The 22399-nt window shown below is 38.0% G+C and overlaps 1 protein-coding gene across 5 annotated transcripts in view; it reads left to right on the plus strand.

Moving 5' to 3' along the window:
* The window catches only part of TBL1X (transducin beta like 1 X-linked), a 201529-nt gene that overhangs the window by 96594 nt on the left and 82536 nt on the right, over positions 1–22399 (plus strand). For 4 of the 5 annotated variants that reach the window (XM_054211006.1, XM_054211034.1, XM_054211024.1 and 1 more), the window contains one exon: positions 15077–15184. The exons of the other annotated variant lie outside the window; for it this stretch is intronic. The gene's annotated coding sequence lies outside the window, so the exon portion shown is untranslated. The remainder of the gene's footprint in view (positions 1–15076; positions 15185–22399) is intronic. 5 annotated transcript variants of the gene reach the window in all.

Here is a 22399-nt window from a genome sequence, read left to right on the forward strand (position 1 = left end):
GCGTGACCATTAGCAGCCACAGATAAATTTAATCATACCACTCAAAAAACATGGAAAGCTATACAGAATACTAATAAAGCAAATAACGAATTTTTAAGCTCTCAGAGGAGACTCTAAAGAGAAATTGATTAATCACTGTGTTATAACAATATAACACCTTGAAATAGACTTTTACTTGGGTGAACAGTATAAGATAGTGGTTTAATATCAATACCAGAAGGCAGTAGTCTCCATAGAGCAGTTCTCTCTCAGTAATGGGTTTGCTGTTTCGTGAATCGCTTTAGGATCACATAGGATTTCTCTTATGTTCACCTTCTGCTTAACTTGGTGCACATGCATGTGTGTATGCACTCAGTGTGTGAAATCCTACCCCAAATTTCATGGAGTTTTTGTTAGTTCCCTCATCCGTGGCAAGAAAGTGAAACCTGCTTTAGCTGTTTAGTGAGGAAAAATTGATGTTGAGACATTTCTCCAGACCTTCCTACAGTTTTCTTTCTACCTTGGGGGAGAAAGTAGCGTTCCCACACTTTGACATGAAAGTTGGTTTGATTTAAAGTTTTAGTGAATTACAGTACTAAGAACCATGGCATATGCCTCCAGAAACACAAGCGTGGTTTTGCAGTACAGCTTCTGACATGAAAGCTACTCCATCACGCAAGTAAATCCTGAACCATCTTGCTGTGCAAAACTGGTGATTTATTCATTTTTACATGTTTTCTTTGTTTTCTTACACTTTCTTACACTTTCTCTCTGCAAAAAAATATGGTGTAGGGAAAATGGTAGCAAAGCAATTGGTAATTCTTTATGAAAAAATGCATAGAAGCAGCAGTATGCACAAGCAGCATGCTTACTCAAACTGCACTAAAAAAAAAACCCATCGCCTGTGCGGATAATATTTAGAGCTCCAAAACAGGTTAACATAATAAGTTGCAACAAAAATATTTAAAGAAATAAAGTATAAATGTAAAATAAATGTTGTGGCATCTCAGTCAAAATTAGATTTCGCAGAGTATAGTGAGGTAGAATTGTGAAGTCTGAGAGATTGGTTCCATTTGCTGTTAATGTTCAGCTCTTATGCACTGGGTTTTCTGCCCTGAAAGAAAAATATGAGTTCTCTAGAATAATCCAGCTTTTCATTTTATTTTGCAGCCTTGTCTAAGCAGATGAATCTGATAATTCCCTAAATGGGAAATTTGCCAGCTGAGAGAAACCTAGAGGGCAACAAATGGGCAGTGATGACAGAATGTCTTGAATGCTGAGAATGTTGTTTTGATTCCAGACTGTTTAAAAATATATTTGTCTAGTGGAAGGTAAAATGTTACACAGACAGAGAACACAGGAGATTTCCTAGGCATTACACACACACACGCAAACAGAGTATTTGTATTATTTTTTTTTCTGTAGGCTTAACCCAGATAAATTAAATTGCAAAAGCTCTCGATAAAATTAATAATGAATTAAATAAATAAATAAGGGCAGTACACAAAGCAGTGAAATCAAAGCAACTCTGCCTTAAGGCTGCAGAGATTTCCTTATCTTATCCTGCTGTTTCTAGGTATTGCAAAACATATGGCTCACCTTTAGGGGCAGTCCCTAAACAGTGGGAGATGTTGCATCCCGTCTGTGCTGCAGCAACTGGAGGTGCAATAACAAGGTGAACTGAGGACACCAAGATGACTGTGTTTAAACTCCTTGCTGGTTTACTGAGGGGGTGGGGGTGTTTAGTTTGGGTGGGTTTTTTTAGCTACCATCTCGATGTGCTTTACAAGTCTGAATACGAGTACTTCTGGAGAGGTAATTGTTTTGAGGAAACTTGGCAGCCTGAATCAGGAATAAGAACTTTAGAATTTTAGATATTGGGAAAAGGGAGGAACAAAACCTAAGAACGAGGGCAGTTCTCTGTCTCCCACATTTTATTCTGGCAGCAGCTGAATTGGCTGAATAGGCTCCTGTCCCCTGCTCTTCACAACTGTTCAGTATTGCTCCCATGAGATTTAGCTGATCATGTAGTCACTCCCTAACCTGATTTGTTCACTATAATCTAGGTTAGTTTAAACACTTTTTAACACAAACTCTCCAAACTCTTTTAATCAGAATCATTTTGACATAAGCAGTTATTCCACAGATACTGAGAGGTAGCAGTGTTCGTCAGGAATGTAAGGGAAGAGTGATTACGAGAAGCAAGGGAATAAGGCTACACCAGTGAAGCTTCACTCAGAACAAGAAGCACAACTGCAGCCTGAAATTGCACACTGCAGTGGATAGAATAGGGAATACGGCTAGACTTACTGCTACCCTGATGAAATTGGACTTTTTAATACCTGTCCTCCAAAATTTCTAAGCAGAGCCTCTAAGCTTCTTAGCCTACGCCTCAGAATTTTCCTAAATAATTTCAAAGGCTTGGGCAAAAAATGGCTGTAAAATCTTGCATCTGACTAAAATACTTGCATGTAAAGTAAACAATCTCTGTAAGCTGAGATGCAAAAAACTCTTAATGATCCTTTTTTAGTTGCTGCTATCATTGCTATAATTCTTCTTTGACTTGAGTGAATCTTTTGCTATTAGGTCCTTCTTTTAGCATAACGTAATATAAGAAAACCACTCATTATAATGAAGACTGAATATTCATAGAACCCAGCTTTAGGCATCAGCATCCATATACATATACTTAAATTGGAGTCAAAGTTAAATGGCGTGAACATCCCTGACATGTTCCGTCATGAAATAAAAAGGTTCTGTTTCATTTAATACAGCACAATAAAAGCAGGTATCTTTTTGTGCAAATACTTGCTCTGACTTTTCATAGTTTTCTCAATTTGCAGAAGGAGAGTTTATTTTCCAAGATGAAAAGACTGACATGGTTTCCAGTACTGCAGGCCCCTTCCCTTTTGTTTTGAAGTCAATGGTAATTACACTTCTGAGGCCCTGGGAAAAATCACCTTTTAATGCTAACTTAAAGTAACATCGCATACTGTCTGCATAAAATTCAGTGCTGTAAAATGTACATGAAGGTGCAGTGTTATGTTAGGACATACATGTATATATATGAATTTAAACAGTCTGCATTGTAATTCAGGTTATTGCCCTGATCTGTATGGCTTTCAGATGTTCTTAATTTCTTACTTTAGCATTTTAAAAAATAGACCTACTATTTATTGAACAGAGCAGGAAGAATTTATTAAATAAAACTGATGGCACAGGTAAGCACCTAGCTCTGTGACACACTTCACAGTGCTGGAAGTAAGAGAAGCATTTTCCCCTTTCCACTCTTAAGCTCTTTGGTCCTTGCAGCCTTTCAAGAAATGATGTTTGGAGCAACAGAATCATGACCTGTGGGCTTTCATGCTGGAGTAGCGAGGCTGAGGAGGCTTCAGAAAAAAGGAAAGCAACTTAAATTTACAGTTTTCCACATTTCAAAAGTCCTTCTCCCTACTCAACAAGTTTAACTAATTAGTTGAATTTTCAAGCTTTGGTGTGGTTTTGCGTTTGGTTTGTTGGGTTTTTTTAAGTCAGGTTTTGACATTTGATTAAGATTTTTCATAATAGCTTTGGAACATACTTTATGAACTTTAGTATGCCTGAACATACCATGAGATAGGGAATATAAACAATGTATTGGCTAAATCATTTAGATAACCAATTACTGATACTAAGATCTTGACTACTCTTTCTCTGTGTCCCTCCAATTAAGTACAGACTAGGGAGTCATTAAAAATCTGTGAGCTTTATTAGCTAAAATACCTCTTAAAGTACATGGAAAAATAAAATAGAAGAAACTAAAGAAGGTTAGATCATGTTATTTATGGTATCAGAATTGCATTAAAGCTTAGAACATCACATACATTGAGAGAGAATACTTTATTGAAATTTATTAAACAACTATCCCAATCTCGTTATACAAGCAGACTTTTCTCATATATACTAGTCAAAATTCGCGTATATGCTAGTCAAAAGAGATGAATTTGGTCTCAGTATGGAGGTATAGGTACCGATTTACTCATATAGGGTATATGATCATGAGGCAGCTAGTATCAACGACCAGATTAATGAGATTAACCAATCAACTGGGCCAAAATTTAGAGACGTTATTTCCTGTAACTTGCAGATGATAATTTTGAAGCTTTTTTCCTGGAATTTTACTTCTTCTGCTGACTCTTACAATATGTTACTAAAAGGTTCAAATGTGGTGAAATACCTAAGTTACTGGCAAGCTCAAAGAATGGGGTTCCTCAGACCGAAAAGATGCCAGACCAGTGCTCTTTACCACTGAGTCTGTGTGACATTTGTTGGAGGGGTTTTTTTTGTCTGTATGTTTTGAAATACTGAGGTTTTTCTCAGCCCCATTCGCAACAGATAAATTCATGTTCTTGCTCTTTTTTTCATTTAGTGTATTTCTCTAGCCAATATTCTCAGCTGTATTTTTCATATACAGACAGTGTAACCTATTACCGTGGGTCGTGCATTTTAATTGGGGGAAGATTACAATTCACATAGTTAAACTGTAATTTAATTTAATATAAGTAGTTTTTACTCCTGTAGCTCTGCAAGTGATTTAGGTAAAAGGAAAAGGTAATGCTGGAAGGTAATCTGCAGTATAACAAAAAAATTCTGTGTCTTTAGTCATCGGTCTTCAGCTTTGTTATAGTTGCTTAACCACCATAAACTTTCTATAATCAGAAGGAATATCCCATGTTTGATACCTTTAAGACCTTGGATCTGTCCGGATTCGATATGCAAGTTTGTGCCCTTACTTTTCTTATGAAGCTCCTTATTTTCTATGTAAATAGCACAACAAGCATAGGTAATTTTAATATGGAAAGATTTTTAATACAGAAAGATTATTATTATAGGATCATAAAATAATTCAGGTTGGAAGGGACTTCAGGAGGTCTCCAGTCCAACACCTGACTCAAAGCAGGGCCAGCTTTGGGGTTAGACCGGTCTGTCCTGGGTTTGGTCCAGTCAGGAGTCCAAAGATGGAGACTGTGCAGAAGTCATCTTGCAAGAAAATTCAGTATCTTTCTAATGCTGAAGATAGTACTTACTGAATATAAAAATCAGATTTTCAAATAGGTATTGCACATAAGTATTCTGTTTGCAGATCAATGTATTAGGTCATTTCTGCCATGCTTTTTAGAACAGCCATTTATATGCAGTCATAAAGCCGTCTGCATTTTTGCAATATCTTAACTGCTTAGCATGCCATGTCCTTCCAAGTGTGCGCTACCTTCCATACGAAGTTAGTGGAGCATGACTGCAGCTATAAGTTTTATTCTTGGATGATCTCTGTCTTCTCCTCAAACTCTTTTTTCTGCTTCTATTAAAAAACACCAAGAATTTAGAGCAACTATTTAACTATAAAGCTGCTGTATATTTGCCCCTGGCTTAAAACAAAGGGAAGAATCTGCTTATGTAATAATTTTGGAAGTGCTTTAAAGAGATATTATTTATCTCAAGAATTAAAGAATTGTCTTAAATGAGAAATAATACCCAGGAGATTCAGCTTCACTGACGATATAGCAAGCTTTTTCATACAGCATACAAATTAAGGTAATGTTACATTCCCTGCCTAGCAAAGACAGTTTATACTTAGGAAATTCATGACCATGATATGTTTTTTTTTTAAAAATGGCTAAAAACAGGGGAAGGTTTTTCAACATTTTTTATTTCAGAATGTTCTTTTGATTAGATCTGATGTTTGTTCTGCTCAGTACCACTGCCTTTCAAAGGGGTCTGTGGAAACAAGAGTGTGAAATTCTGCATTTCATGTGAAAGTATGACTGACAAGTGTTGAGGTTCATATGGTTTGGGGCAGCCCTTCCTCAGGATACTGTCTGCTCTTTTGTAGAAGTAGAAAACACACTAAACAGAGGAGGTGAAGCTGGGAAGGAAGAGGCTGCTTTGAATGACAGGGAATTTGGCTGGCTGATATTCAAGTGTCGATGTCTCTGGGATGAGTTTTCCAGTTTCAGGCCGGAGGGAAGGAGTGGGTGGAGAGTGCATGTGAAACTGAGATTTCTGCTCCTGGGTTCACATGAAGAAATCTCAAACAGCTCAGTATTTAATAACCTGCTAGGTACTTTACCAGGCAGTGTAAACACCTGTGATTGCATTTTCAAAAATCAAGTCTGGTAATGTCCAAGTAGCTGCTTGTTCCTTGGCCCTGTTCTGAGGTGGATGGTTGGTCTTGATCCAGGGAAGTGCTGGCTGTACCTCATTTTGCTGGTGCTTGATGCACAAGCTGAATAAGTTTCTGATCGCTGAATATATTTTAATTATCTCTTTGATTGTTCAATATTTAAGTATATATTTTGTAGTCATTCTTTGGAATTGAATTCATACTGATGGCCATCTTTCCAGGTAAAAGGATGAGGCCGTGGTTAACTTTAACTTGCAGTACTATTTTTAAGACAATTCATGAATGTTGGCTGTCAGCTTTACGACAAGCATATTGGTTAGGTTCACGTAGAAGTAGTACAAGGAGTTATTTCTTGCTTTATTGTTTTGTGACATCAAGATTTTCTATGTCCATGATGAAAACATCCAGTAACCAGGTGAAACAACACTACCACTCTAGCTGGGTCCTGGTGATTCCAAGCCGATATGGATTACTGACCACAGTATAATGGGTCTACAAGGGCACCTTTTCTAAAGCCCCCTTTTCTAGATCTTCTTACTGGCCATTACCAGCTTTGTCCCACTTTATTTCCTGTCCCACAACTTGTTTGACAGCAAATGTAAGAGTATAACATCTTAGAGTAATTTGTATCATCGTTTAAAAGAGTTTGGTGAGAATTTAGCATTTTTACAATGACTTCATTTCAACAGTGTGACGCATTTGAGAAGACCTTGCCTGCAGTCCCCAGAACTTCCCTGCAGAGGTTCACTTATTGGAACCTGTCTGGAAATAAAAGCCACAGGGGTACAATGATAAAATAGTTTTCTTCACAATATTAGAAAAGTCTGCCCAAGGAATTAAACATTTTTTTGTACTTTCATGAGAATTCTCTAGCAGTTTGCAAAGTGCATATTTCTGTAGCAACATGATGTTCAATTCATGTCTATTTGCATATAATTCAAGCAGCTTTAAAATTTCTTTTGTCACCTATCATTCAGAAGGATATACAAGAAGTAAACAGTATGGAGAAATTTTTGCTTGACAGCTATAGTCAGGCCATCTTCAGGAAGGAGACCCTGAAAACTATCCTCTTATCCAAACTTCCAAAACCTTTTGAACAGCTGGAAAACTTCCAAAAGTCCTTTCAGTGTTTGTTTGTTTCCCTGTTATTTTTGGCATCGTACAGTTCCATAATGCATATATTTTGTTTCCATTTTCTGACTGATAGCTCCAGCATTTTATACTTAGTGGGCTAATCAAGCAAATAACATTGTTCAGTACTGGGAAGACATGAATGTGTTATATGTCTGGTTCTCTCCCTCCTGTAAATAGTGCAGGTTTTTTCTTTGCAAAAAATGTACCAGGTAAGGAACGGACCAAAATGTTGGCTTGAGAAGTATGATTAGTAGAATGGGTCCACAGTACCAGTGATTCAGTCATCTGTCAGCCTAATAAATGGATTAGTGTAAGAGGTGTTCCAGTGGGGAAACGCAGCCCATAGGGTTTCCAGCTAATTATATTTAAGTTGTTTAGCACTGCTGGGAAGCAGCATCCAGGCAATTACTGAAAGCTTTGATGCAGTATGCACTATTAGAGTGTGCGTTCAGAAACTCATTACCCTTTCGTGCTTGCGTTGGATGGATTCTAGGAAGCTGACATGAAACAGAGAGCAGGAATCAATAACTAGAAAGGCATTTTAGTTAGCTTCTGATCCATTTCCTGATTCAGCAGCTTCTAGCCTAGAGTGTTTCATACAATTGCTGTAATGTAAGGGGAAAATGCGACTTAAATATATTAATTACCCTATATATATGCATCTGGTTACAGTGATGTGTAGTTGAAGTTCCACCCAAGATGAAGTTACTAAAGGTCCTTTGGGGACAAGCCGCTCCCCAAATCCCCTGTGGCATGTCCAGAGTGCCTGCCATCTCTGTTCTTAGTAAGCTGATTGTAGCCATTTCTCCTAAAGCGTGACCTTGCAACGGTTATTTATGCCTCCACAACATCAAGATTATATTACCGCAGTGCCCATTGTATCCCACCTTCAAAATTTCTTGGAAACTACAGCTAATCCAAACCAAAACTGATGATATTGGCTACACATATTAAACCTTGTTTAAGAAAATTGTACCAGCTCTGTCTTTGCCACGGGCTGCAATTCACGTTACTGATGCACCTCGAGAAAACTGTACACAGTTTGCATTGTCCAAATGTGGGAAATAACAAATCCTTCCAGGTGCTGCTCTGCAGTTGGATACCTCCAAGATGTGCATGCTGAAAGCAATGCAGTATTTGCATAACCGGGGCTCAAAGACGGTAAAGTTCATTTCTTAGGTTAGAATGACAGATCTACGCGAGGCAAAAGTTACATGAATTAAACTAAATTGTGTGGTTTTCTTTTAAGCTTGCACTCTACTTTTAAATCAGTTAATGGCGGTTGTTAGGGCAGTGTAGAAGAGACTACATTTCTTCGTTTCTGTTTCTTCTTCCATGCTTTTGCCTGAGGTAGAGCTAAAAAGACAAACGAGGATTACAGTTCAATGCTTCTGAAGGGGTAATTCTTTCCCACCTACCTGCAGTATCGCAGATTTATTCATTAAGTGTGTGCTTTTTGTTTCATGTTTTAGAAAGTTCAGCAGAAATCTCCTGAGTTACTGTCAAGAGAGAAGTATTTTTTTTAATCTGGACTTGTTAATTAGAAAAATAGCATTCAGTTTGCCTGAGGGTTGGTAAAATAAATGTGCTATTTGATACATCTACATCTTTCTGATAAAATATCATCAGAATTGCTGGATTGTAGGCCACAGCATCCATGAATCCGTGTACTGTAGAAAATCCTCTTACAGTACTAAGCATTTTCAGTAGTGGTACCTGCCTTGGTTACCAACAGCTAAGCTTTCCATAAATTCATTATTATTGCTGAAAGTACTGCCCTATCAAATAATGCTAGATAGCTCATGTATCTCCCGTCTCTGAAACTATTATGCGTGATAGAATATCTACTACACTGAAATAAACAGCTGAAGCAGAAAAAAGCTAAAGCTGTTGAAGCGTCTGTGCAGGCAAAGCGTTGACTGTTGTAAATGATTTGGAGAGTCGATGCTGTAACTGTGGCTTCCAGTCTGCCTCTAAGACTGAGTGTATTGAGTTATTGTTCAGGATGCTAAAAGTTAATTTATCTCTGGGGGAGCCTCCATATAAGGGGTGGCAGAATATAGCCAAATCAAGGAGACCATGCTTTCGAAATTCTTCATTTCATGATGTCCACTAACTTTGAGAGAGTTAGTTAAGATGAAACATGAAAAGAATATCCACATGAAGTTTTGTGTTCCCTCGAGACGCTTCAAAGTGGCAGCCCAGGGTCTGTGAGCTGCACCTAAAAGACCGCTGTATTCTGGGGAGAGGCTCTCAAGTCTAAGTATTTTAAGTTTTTCTGGGAAGACAGGGGTTATTTCTGAGGGTTTTTTTGTTGCTTTGGCTCAGATTTTACCATGGGAAAACTTTTTGCGTTAGTACTATAATGAATATTTATTTCAAAGTTGGCTTTCTGATTTCTGACTGACTCATAACTTTGTTTCCTTTGTCAAATCTGAGCATTCGTCTATGGTGGATTTAAAATGAAAAAACTCTCCTAACTTACTTCATTTAAAGGAGGCAGCTATGGGGGAAAAATAGACACATAAGTGTCTTGAGAGGATTTTTTTTTTTTTTTTATCATAGCAAGCCATTAAAGAATATTTATTTACTCTATTTGACCTTAGGGCAAATACACTCACGTGCCTTTGGCATTGTGTGGCCTTTTCTGAAGAGAGATTGCAGTTCCAGTGCATAGGTTCTCTGTGGAAACAAGATAGAGAAACCTAGCACGTTGCGTTGCGTTGAAAATGGTGGTCCTGGTTTTGGCTCCATGTGACTGCAGTGTTTTCCATGATCCTTATACAGACTAATTGCTGGTCATGCCCGGGGGTAGCCACAGCTGTGGTTATACTGCTGTGATTATTTTTATGTGTGGTGTTAATCCATAAAGAAACTAAAAACCCCAACATATCAGCAGAAGTTTTGCAAATGGAATGTTCTCTTCCCTGATTCATACACTTTTTAGGAATTGCTTTACAAAATACATTTTAGGTCATTTTTTGCAGAAGGATGGCACAATTATTGATGTCCTATTGGAATCTTTCATATAGTCCTGGTATACAAGTATAATCCCCCAGGGGCTATTTGAACATATTAAAGCTGTTTATCAATTTGAAGAAAGCAAAATATTCACATTGTGTATTTCTTTCCCAGAGATACAGTGAAATCTCTCAAAAATGCTTTTGTAGTTCAGTGTCTGTTGAAGATGGCCTGTTTGTTGTTTAAACTCTCCTGTGCCTTTAAAAGCCAGATAGGAGGAGGATAATAAATTAGTCACCCAATTCATGTTTTTTTATTATGGAACAGTGTTAAGAGAAATGTGATGAAACAGAATAGCAGCATCACTGGTTTGGTTTCTGCTCATCTATGTTGTTTAGTAGAAAGAAATACAATGATTTAGCTGAAACCATGCAGAAATAGTATTTAAACATAGATGGGAAAAATAAGTATTTGAATCTATTTAGAGGATTCTATTTATTTATTTATTTATATTTAGAGGATTATCAATTTATTAGGATTCACAAAAACGTCTTCCTAAATTACGTGACTAATTTAAATCAAGAGTAAATCTGCTATACTATTTAGGTGCTCTCACCCCTAGCCACCTGCACAGTTGATAATTTCAAGTGCCTCCTATAAATCTGGCCCCTAATTTCAGTTTCCTGAAGTCATGCAGGTGCCCGTAAAAGGAAATCTACATATGAAGCAGTGGGTAAAAGCAGTACTTCATCTATGACCTACCAGATCCAGGCCTCCTTTAAGTGACTGTCACTTTATTGACTTCTCAATGTAAAGATGCTGTGCGGCTTGGCACTGACACTGGGCTTGTACTGTGGCAGCGGCTCTCCGACCAGCACTGTGGGGACACGAGTGAAAGGCAACGTTAGTATTCTTCAGTTAAATTTGCACTTCTGATATAAGCAAGGGTTTTCATATCGACTGGCTGTGTGTGAGTTGGTGTCAGGGTTTTCCATGGTTTTGCTTCATGGAGGTTGCATCCAATGGAGCAGCTGAGAGATAAAGAGATCGATGGATGTATTTGCGTTGTTTGGCTGGCTTTTGTGTTTTCAAAAGCAGGGCAACATCCAAAGTCAAACCATATGTACTACATTTACACTCAGTGAAAATTAGTGAAATTTTTTAACTTTTATTTTTGGTTGATATTTCAACATGGTTAAATTTCCTGGCAGCTTAGCACCCCAAGGCACAGCCACAGCACTAACGCTAGCTAAATTGATTGACACTTCCTATATCTTTCCTTATCTTTGCTTAAGGGACAAAATTTTTAAGGTTGCTAACCAGGAGAGCAGTTCGGTGTAACGTTTGGGACATTTCTTGTTCTCATTTCCTTCTCTCCTCCCATTCCCCCTTTTGTGAGAAGCCTGTGCTACTTGTGTGCCCAGAGTAAGGCTGTGGCTGCAGGGGGAGGGCTGGAAGGGTGGTGCTGCGGGGCCACGGCGGCACCTGGATTTCAGCTGAAGTGGGGAACCGCTTGTGTGACCAACTGAAATACCCTGGTTGGAAGTGTTTTCTGCCCAGAGAGCCTTGCTGCCCGCAGGGACGAGACTGGCAAGCTGTTAGTAACACAAAGCACTGCTATTCGTTGCTCTGTGCCTGTGGAATGGAGGCACAGATTCAGAGAGCAGCGTTGGTATTGCCTGCCTTCAATCACCTTACTGATGGCCCGAGTGACCCTTGTAAAGAGAGGTCCTGCTGCTGCTCTCCTGTGACCAAGTCCTTTCAGGTCAAGGAGGAAAGAATAGGCTTCCTAAATTAGAGGCCGTAATATTATTCTCAGCAGAATTTAGTCCACCTGTCTCTGGAAGGATGGTTGTAATTCTCTGACTCCACATATGGCCTGAACACACACCCACTCTCTCACTACATATGTGTGTATATGTGCATATGTGTCACTGTGTGTGCTTAGTATGCACAGTGCTCATCACCGTCCAGTGCTTTAGTTACAAAGCTAGACAATTGTTTTGGATCATAATATACTTAATTTATGACCAGGAAGGGAGGACTACATCACTTGGTCTCCCTTTCTCCTTATTGCAAACTTTGCCTATCTGTATGAAACCCAGTAACCTGTATATGACTATACGATAACATGGATTTTCACAAAAAGTCTTCTAGAAAAGTCCCAGTAAACCTTAATATCAACAAATGGAGAATCTCCGCATTCTCCTTTTGATCGCTGCGCTAACGGTTAGTCACAGGTGATGAAAAGCATGTGGTTTATTTCTCATTTGAATTTGGCGTCAGCTTCCAGGTGCTGATTTGGTTTATGTCTACCCTTCTTTGCTAGATTAACAAGCAAGTTGGTACTCAGTATTTTCACCCCATGAAAATACTTAGGTGCTGTAATAGGGTCATCTTTCTTTTTTTTATTTACATAAACTATACAAGTTGAACTATACAAATATTTCATATTAATGTATTTTCTGCAGCACTGTAATCACTTTTGCAGCTGTATCCTGTGATCTCTGGTGGGGTTTTTTCAATTTCTTTCTAAATTGTGGAGACCTTAATCCTATTGTAAGTAGTGATAGGTTGTAATGTTGGTATTACCAATGAAAGTTTAAATGTTAAAGTTTAAAAAAATTCTGTCTTTGCATACTGTTTATTTCAAAGCTTATATTAGCAGTTATTTCTGTACGAAATTAGATTTTCAGAAACTCTTTTATTGTTGAGTAAAGCCTTATGGGTAGGGGCATCTGCTAGCATGGTAAATTATTACAACCATCCACATGTATGCTTTCACACAATTGTAAGGGAACTGTATATAACTTTTAGGTGTCACTGACACTTATGGGTAATAGAATAATAATAATAATAAAAAATAAATTATATCTTTTAATCTCTAATTTGTCTCTTTCTCCTTGCTTCATTCTTGAAAATCATTTATTTACTTGGCTCTAAACTTCACACAAAGAACTTTTTCAGTAGAGAAGCAGAATGAATGTTTTTACCAAAAGGTTGTCTGGCAAGGTCACCAAAGCTGGTCTTATTATAGGATTCAATTAGCTCTTCCAGGCTGTGTTACCAGTGCTGCCTGTACTGATACCTTCTGCCTGCTCTGTAGCAACGTGGGAAGATGAATGGCCTTTAAGTGATCCCATCACCGATAAAAGTGATTCAGTATATAAAATTTGTAAACAGAACAAATGAAAAGATGGCCCAACCAATTTATGAGTATAATTATGACAGAAAGAATTAACACAATTTCTTCAATAACAATACTTACATCTACAGTGCTACAATATGAGTATCTGGTATTCTACGTTGCTCTTTAAAACCCATGAGTCTTGCAGAAGCCTTCAGCACAGATGAGCCAGTTATTTTCCTGGTATTTGTCATCAGAGCAGCCTCAGTGTGTGTTAGTTATTGTTGCGTAGCATAATGTCAGAGTATTGAATAGTGATAATTTTAATTTGGATTTTCCCATAAGACATGGAGAAGTTGTAATAAAAAAATCCTCTAATTGTTACTTGGATTTCAGATTTTATGTTTACACAGAGTTACGATGCTTGAGTATATTATATTTTGCATAAACATAACATGGTCCACAGGAAAACGAGATGGGAGGCAATTCGAAAATAAGATGGAGAGATGACAACAGTCATCTCCAAAATGACATCTGAGAATTAGATAGGTAATTATGTAGGTACCCAGGTAGATGGAGGTTCATATGCATTCAGTAGACAAAGCCAGAAAAACTTTGGACTTCTAGCTGATATATTGTTGATACTTCACGATGCTTAAATAGTCATTTCTTGACCCTTGTATAGTCATTCACCACTGATTAGAATAGGTGTAACTTTCTCAGGTGAGTAGTTGCACTTGGTTGGATGGTGTACTTGTCTCACAGTGTTCTAAATGAGAACATGTAGTAGTACTGCAGACTGAGAATTAGAACTGGATTTACGAAAGCTTCTCATGGTGTGTTTAAATATGTTATTTATTAAATTAATTGTATCATAAAATGATCTTTAATGTATAGCTTTAAAAGCTGTAAGACATTTGCGTGGAAGAGTATAATTAATTTTAAAAGTCTCCAATGAATATCTCATTTCACTTTACAGCATTTAATTATAAGATTATATAGACAAAAACGGAGCATAAGACTTAAGGCTTGAAATGCAGGGGTAGGAAACTAGTCAAGATACTTGGCGGTTGAATGGCAGAGGTAAATATAAAATAAGGCTTTACTCATCGTGCTCGATGGCAGGCATGGAAAAGCCTGCGAATAGGTTTACTGTTGCAGAAGAATGCCAGGCTATCTTTCATGTTTGATTTTCATAAATGCTTTCCTTTAGACTTTCCTCCAAAAACATACAGGAAGGTAATTTCTTTGGCTTACTTCCTTCTTTCTGCACAGAAGTGATGCTCAATCAATTCCCACTGGAAGCTTTCTCAGGGAGCACTTTTGTGTCCCGCTGCTGTTGTGGGGCAGTGCGCTGGTATTTCAGTCCCACGCTCAGCGGCGGTTCTGGATGAATTGCTTGCTGATGTTATACTCGACCAAAGAGGCTGAAAATAGTTGAGCCAAGCTCAGGGTGCATTAGGATTCTTCCAGGTTCCTGAAAAAGTGCACGGCTTTACAAAGCACTTGAATGCTGTGAGTCGCTGGGGCTTGCCCTTGCCTCTCTCATTCTTGCTGTGATGGGTGCTGGGATTTTTCCACCTTGCGGTTCTGCCAAAGCTCCTAACTTGGGAGCTCGTACGTTGGCAAACGCCAAAAGCAAAAGGAGTCAAATGCTTGTGTCTTGATGAGGTGATGGAAAGTGGCTTGACGGGTCCCTCTGTCTCTCCTTGCAGCCCTCTCAGCTGTCAGATGCGGTGATCTCCATGGTAACTCAAACCCCCAGACTCTCGACAGCAGCCTGCGAGGAGCAGCATTCAGCAGCTCAAGGGTCTCACGACCAGGTAAGCCAAAATTAACCACCAAACAAGAGCTTACCTCGGGTACGCAGTTTTGTATCCAACTGCCTTTCAGGTTTTTCCCTGGTGAAGCCATCATACAGTTAGTTCCTAGGCATATACATGATGATGTACTTCTACCGGTGCTGTCATTGAAGGCTATGGCAGTCGAGCTCTCTCAAATAGAGACCTTTGACAAAAAATCTACATTTATTCAGGGTAGTCTTTTGAGCTACGGATTGAAGAGCCCCAAAGCAAAATAGTACTGTATGATTCTTTAAGTGGCTTTGGTGTGAAGTAATTGCTATGGTAGGAAATAACCCTAAAACACATCAGTAGTAAGATCTGTCTTATCACTGTCAGTACTGCCTGGTCACTAACATTAGGCTTGAGCTCTCCTACCTGGAAAGGACCAGAGACTGTTTCTGCGTTCATGTAACATTCATTGGTACTCTGCAGTCTTTTCAAATTGACGCTGCGCTCTTTTCACACAAGGGCCTTCAAAATTCCTCCTGTGCTAATAACAGCATGTGGGGCATTCTGGTTAACATCTTAAGGAGGTACAGAATTCTTCCCCCTTTTTTTGGTGAATTATGGAGAAAACATCAAGAACAACCAAGATCATTGCCATCTTGGGAAAACAATACAGGGGTTATACAGCTGTAGTCATTATTCTGGTATCACTAATGCTGTGAATGAAAATAGTATCTCTGGTCTTATGCATTTATAAGTGGGGAGGGGGTCATTACTCCTTTTTGTCATAAGGTTTCACTGGCATTTGCATTGAATTGTTTCTGTGCCATGAAGATTGGTTCGTTGGTTGGTTTTTTTTTAAGTCCTCGGTTTCCATGCACCGTTGTCTGGGTATTACCTACATGTTCTTTCTTGCTACATGGGTCTAATTGGCCGTAATACACTGTCGCCATTGTACAAAGCAATCCATATGACTCTCAATAACCACTCTGCTACTTTTGTTAACCAATCTGAAAACTTTTGTGCCATAGCAGCTATCAACAATATTTACTTCTGTATCATTGATGGTATGCCTAGATAATGTTGAGATAGTACCAAATGATTTTATTGGGGTAAGGTAGAGCACTCTTCTTCAATTATTATTTCCTGTTAACAACTACTATTTTATATCTCCATCTTAATCACATTTGATGATACTGATAATAATTTCTTACTCTGAATGTTGTGTGGCTGTAAGCTAAATGTCATTCAGAAGTCTGTGTACTTCATCTATGGAGTAACTTATATTGACCACAATTTGTAACTTTTATAAGATGACTAAATCAAAGGTTTGTGTTTTACTGACCAAGTTTCTATAAAATGGTGTTGACTGGCATCAGTTTTATTCATGTCACTTGCCAGTGAATTTATCCTTTATCAATTGGCTGGTTATTTTGCCTGGGATTAATAGTGGCTTAGAGCTCTATAATTACTGAGATCATACCGCTTACCATCTTCAAATATTAGCAGAAAATGCTAGCAGTCTCACTGAATTTCTTTGGTGTTACAGAATGTATTGAAAATTAGCATCATTGAAATGATACTCTCGCAAACACTTTCAGGACTCTAAGGCACAAATTATCTGGGTGTGCTAATTTAAAGTTGTCTTTTAACATTCATTTTGGTTATTAATGGCCTCCTTATCTGTAAAATTGCTTTTTTTCTACTTACAGGCAAGAACGTTTTTGTTGGTTTGAGGTTTTTGTGCATAGCGTATTTGTATTCTTTTAAGCATGAATCAGAAGTTGGAGGCCCTCTGCTTTCTTGTCTGTTTTCTTTAGCCCAAAATTTCCTATTTAAATTAATTTCTAGCTGAGGGTTGGGTTTTTTATGTGAAATGTATATTTCAATCTAATTACAGCCTTAACCCAGAATTAGTGTGGGTTTTTTTTGTCACAGGTTGCCTTTTTTGGCCTTTTTAATAGTGGCCTGTGGTCCCTGGTGGCAGTAGGGTAGAGAGAGTCCTTCCACACTTTCATCTTTGGTTTCTCCCAAGTCCATAATTTTCCTTTGGTTGAGTGGGCCAATGAACTTCCATTCTGGTGATTAACTAAACTTTACATATTGAATACGCAGGTCCAAAGTATAGTTATTCTTTTGGTATTAGAAAAAGAAAAATTTAGGAGTGCCTTATGTGTTACTACTGTCTGCACGGTATTTCTATCTTACTTCTTTCAGATGGACGTCCCTCATAGTACTTTTCATGTTTTACAACTTAAGGAGCAGATCACCTCGCGCTCTGATACGGTTTGGTGGTTTGCTTTATCTCACATTACCAACAGTATATCCTCCTGGGATCTGCTAGCATATTATCTCTATGCATTCAAGATCCTGTGCCCCTGGCTTATCAATACTTCTGAGAGATAACAGTGCCAATAATGTTGAGTATCATCTTCTATTTCCCTTACTGTGTTTAATAACAGGTTTCCCTGAAAAGTCAGAAATTACGATTTTAATGTTTTAATTGTGGAGACCTCCCAAACAGTTTAAATCAATAGCAACTATACAAATTACTTCCTTGTAAACAAGAGTTTACAGCTACTCTTAACTGCTTCCTTAGTCTCTGATTCCTGCCTCCACTCTGGTGTCCATATGGAAAGTTGAGTTTGTACCACCTCTGTTTCTGTAACCTCCCAGTTTACTTTAGAAGCTTTTTGCCAGCCCTAGTTCACCCTTATCCAAAGAGAGTAACCGCATGCCAGTGAGATGAAGCTTATTCCCTAAATACAGCTTGTTTTTGCCATGGATGTGAGTTGCTGTCCCAAAGGCCAGAACCTCTCAACTTTTCACCAGATACATAGCCAGTTATTGATCATCAGTCTTTTTACTTTCTGTCGCTCTAAAGATCAGGTAGATCTCCAGGATCTCTTTCACGTTCTTCCTTCTGAAATGTGCAGCTGGTCTTAGGCTAGCCAGAGATTTTGTAAGGAGGAATGATGGTACATGCTTTAGCACTTTTCCATCTCATAGTAACACTGGGACTTTTCCACTAGGGAATGTTTATCACCATTCTATAGTGAGGACAGAGCCAATACAGGAGAAAATGTCATGTTTCGAATAAAGAAGCTCTAGGAAAATTTCATATAACTTGCTAGAAATTCTGATTTTGGAGTTATTAGGATCAGCAGTGCAGATCTGCTTGGATGGTTCTGTTAACGATTGCTTATCTGAACCATTATGAGGAAACCCAAAAACAGAGAAAAACATTAAGATTTTACAAAGTTAGAAGTCATTTTTAGTGGATCTTCCCTTGTGCCTGGGAATGGACCACAGAAGTTTCTTCCGTCCTGTTTTTTACTAGTTTAGTTGCCCAAGCTCGGGCAACAATTTTTGCATGATGAGTGTCAGACCACTTTAGTACTTTCTACTAGGTAGGCACCAAAATAATTTCCTGAGTTAGTAGTGGCTTTTGAAAGTCATGGTCAAAATTACTATCAAGACTAATAAAAATAAGTTTTCACAAAATATGAGCATGTTCATTTCATCCCATGGATTCTTGCTGTTATCATTGTTTATTATTGATATGATGGAGGTGACAATGAGAAGAGGCGGACTGCATCAACATCATGTGTGGTATGTTGTATGAATGCATAGAGAATAGTAATATCTTGTCTAGAAAACCTTAGAGTGTAAAAAGCAAGATGAGACAGAGAAATGAGGCAAAATTAGATGCGAGAACATGGAGAACTGCGGGAGTTCGTTAGAAACAGTAGGAGTATGCACATGATACCTAGGAAGAAACAGATCACCCTTTATTACATTGATGTTTATTGTATGAATTAGTTACTTTGAATTTAAGAACAAGATGGATAGGATGTAAGTTGAAGATATTTCAAACGTATCAGCTGATACACTGAACAGGTTTCTGTTGTTCAAGGAGCTTGGAATTGGGTGTAGTTTGAGAATGTCACAAATGAAATGTGATGGTGCAAGTTGTGACTATTTTTGGTGCAAGTGCACAGGCACAGATTGGCATAAGAAAATATTCAATATTCTTTTTGAAAAATATTTCCAGAACAGTATTTTTCAAAAACATTGCAGAAGCATTCTTTTGGTGTGATTGAGAAGAATGTTTCATTGTATATGGGTCAGCATTAAGATGGTTGATTTTGATGAAATGCGTGTCATCTTTTTACATAAGAACAACATTGCATTTTATACAAGGAAAGTAAAAGAAACTGTCATCAAAGAGTTGGCTTGCAAGTGCATGAGCTTGAAAAGTATTAGAATATACCCGTGCATACTCGGTCCTTTACAACTTTTATACTTTTTTTACAATTAGTGATTTTTAATGGTTTGGTTTCATTTATTTAGAACTTTATCAATGGTATTGCACAGGCAGGGAGAGAAGCTTTATGGTAACAACAGATGCTGTTGGCACTGGATCCCACCGAATCATTTTGTTAGTCAGTTAGATTTATGAACTAGAAAAACCAAAGTACTTTTAAACAATGTTCTCTAATATATAATTCTTGGTTTTAGTTACTAAACTGTATTGATTTTGATTTCTAAAATTGTTTTTCAAGTATTGTCAACAAATAATACGGCACCTGTGGGCCTATACATGAACTATTCCCTTTGACTGCTCAGCATTCATTATTCATAGTGTGTGGTTATTCTTAAAAGTCACATGGCATTGTGTTTATTCACTGAAAAATAGTGAACTGTTGGCATAATATTTTTTAAAATAGGCGTATTTTAAAATAACATAAAAATAAACATTCTTTAAATTTGCAGCTGTTTCAAGGCTAAAGCAGAGTTTTATTTATGCATTCCCTTATACTTCTCTTACAACTTGGTGAATCATAGTTAACTGAACTCTGGCTTTATTCATGAAATATTACTTAATCAGTACTTTTTGACCTTTGAGCCAAGTCGGAAGACAATATATCTAGCTAGAGCATGAACTTGTTTATTAGGTAACAATTTTTATGCCTTTGCATTGCGCTGGAGAGATGAGGAAACTACTATTCCAGTCATGGCCAACTTCTGAGATACTTGCTTTGAGCCTTCCTGTTATATGGTAGCATTTTAAACTGCTGCTAGTAGAATAAGATTACTGCTCTTTTTTGTTTGTTTTCTTTTTAAAAAATCTTTTTTCTTTAACACAGCTTAGGTTACAAGGAAGGTTTTCAGTGATAGTGAAGAGAGGCTTGAGGATGCTAGCATTCCAAAATAAGATGGTAAAATGCATTGTCCTTTGATTTTTAAACTAAGCTGGTGATTATTTAAGGCATAATTTGGACCTTTTTGGGCTGGGCTGTGACAATCCTGTACTCTGTGTCCTTTGATTTGTAGAGCACATTAGGATATCACATTCGCTGTGCCAGTCACTTGAAAGCACTAGTAATAGATACGCAGGGTGGAGAAAGACAATTTTTTTTTTGTAATTGTTAGTAAGTGTATATTTATCTTAGCTGGAGTGCCAGATTAAGCAAAAGGTACATACTCTATGAGCATGCCACCCCGCCACAGAGTGGGTGAGAGTGGAGCTCTGAGTTGCCTGAAACTGCTCCTATGAGTTTGCTCAGCAGAGACTTCACGTGGGCAAATGGTTCTTCTTCATCTGTCTGAAGTCTGCTTAACCTGTCTGGGCAGAACTGTGGAAATTTGCCCAGGTCAGTGAATTCAGCATAGGCTGTGGCACTCTTGGAAAACTCAGGTATGTCCTTCTATGTGTACCATACAAACACTGTGTGTGTAGCACATTCCAGAGACATCGTGTCTTCTGCAAACTACCTATAACAAGGGACTGTGTATGTGCAGTAAATCTGCTGCTTCCCAAACAGAATTAAGACAGTTTTCCTCTGAAGAACAGGATTTTCTGTTTTTTAAAGGTTGGGTCACTTGAAGCTTTTGTTTTAACTGAGTTATTTTGTCATATTTTTCTATAGAAATGGAATTACTACAGGCAGACTAGTTAAACATACTCCTAGGTACCTGAACATCTCATGCAGTCGTCCCACACAGAAACATGACACGTAATGTAATTATTCTTTCAGTAAGTTGTTTCTCTATAAATTAAGCTTTGGAGATATATATAGGATCTGTATCACTATTTACGTATTTGTAAGAGCTGTTCCTTCCTGAACGGCTTTGATTTAATGGAACACAAATACAATTTATGAGTAATCATACTATTATGTAGATAGTACATGATAAAGATTTGTGCCCAATATACAGATTAACATCAGTTAATTTCAGAAGAATTTCCCTCTTCAGGCAGGCTGTGAGCATTTTCACATGGTATCTTACTGTCTAATCTTCACTCTGAATGCTGGAAGTGAAAAGAAATTAAATTATTTTTTCTCAGAAGTTTACTTACCTATAGCAGTGAGAGTAAAGATGTAGTTCTTCAGTGTGAACTGGTGAGATTTCAGGTATAATTAATCAAAGTGGAATTACAAGCACGTCATCACTGATACTACATTTTCACTTATACACCAACGTAACAGGTTCACAGTTGGCTTTGTAATGGAGTACCTTGGCCCAAGCTTCTCTTTCATAAATGTGATTACACCGACATAGTAAAGTTGTTGCAATAGTAAAGTTGGAGAGTGAAGAATTGCCGCAGAAAAAGCTGCGATGATTTAAGCTGTTACAGAGCCTGCACCTGAACTGAAAGAGCAATGCACCTGAGTGTCCCTGACTTTCTCAGTGCAAAGTCTGTTTCCAGCCAGCTCTTGCTGAAGTCTGTTAAAACGTACTGGGATGCTCTAGCTTTAAAACAGGCAAAGAGAGACCGGGGAGTCTCTTGCTCTGGTTCAGCTGTGAAGGACAGTAAACTCCAGTTAAGGAGCAGAGGCAAACAACTGCAGCGCACCCAGTTTTACATCAGTGCAACCATTTGTGCAGTATGTCTCAAAATAGTCTTTGTATTGACTCGGGCAAAGCCCATTCCCTTTGAATAATCCATAATGCGTTCAGACCTTCACACGTGAGATGGCTTCCCAGGGTTGTAAAGTGCTGTATCATCTCTTAATAAATGGTTCGGGAGACTGGGCTAATGTGGTTGTTACCTACTCAGAAAATATATGGGGAAGAGGAAAGGCACTCTTTCAAACAACGTATCCGTTGTAATAAAACAAAGTGTTTTTGTAATTTTTGTTATATCTGAGATGGTTAATGTTTTTTTTTATCGGTTACTCTGTGAGCTGCAACATACATTAGCAAGCATCCCAAATCTCTTGTAACATGAACTGTGTTTAT

The sequence above is a fragment of the Rissa tridactyla genome, chromosome 1 (assembly GCF_028500815.1).
Source record: "Rissa tridactyla isolate bRisTri1 chromosome 1, bRisTri1.patW.cur.20221130, whole genome shotgun sequence".
NCBI classification, from domain to species: Eukaryota; Metazoa; Chordata; class Aves; order Charadriiformes; family Laridae; genus Rissa; species Rissa tridactyla.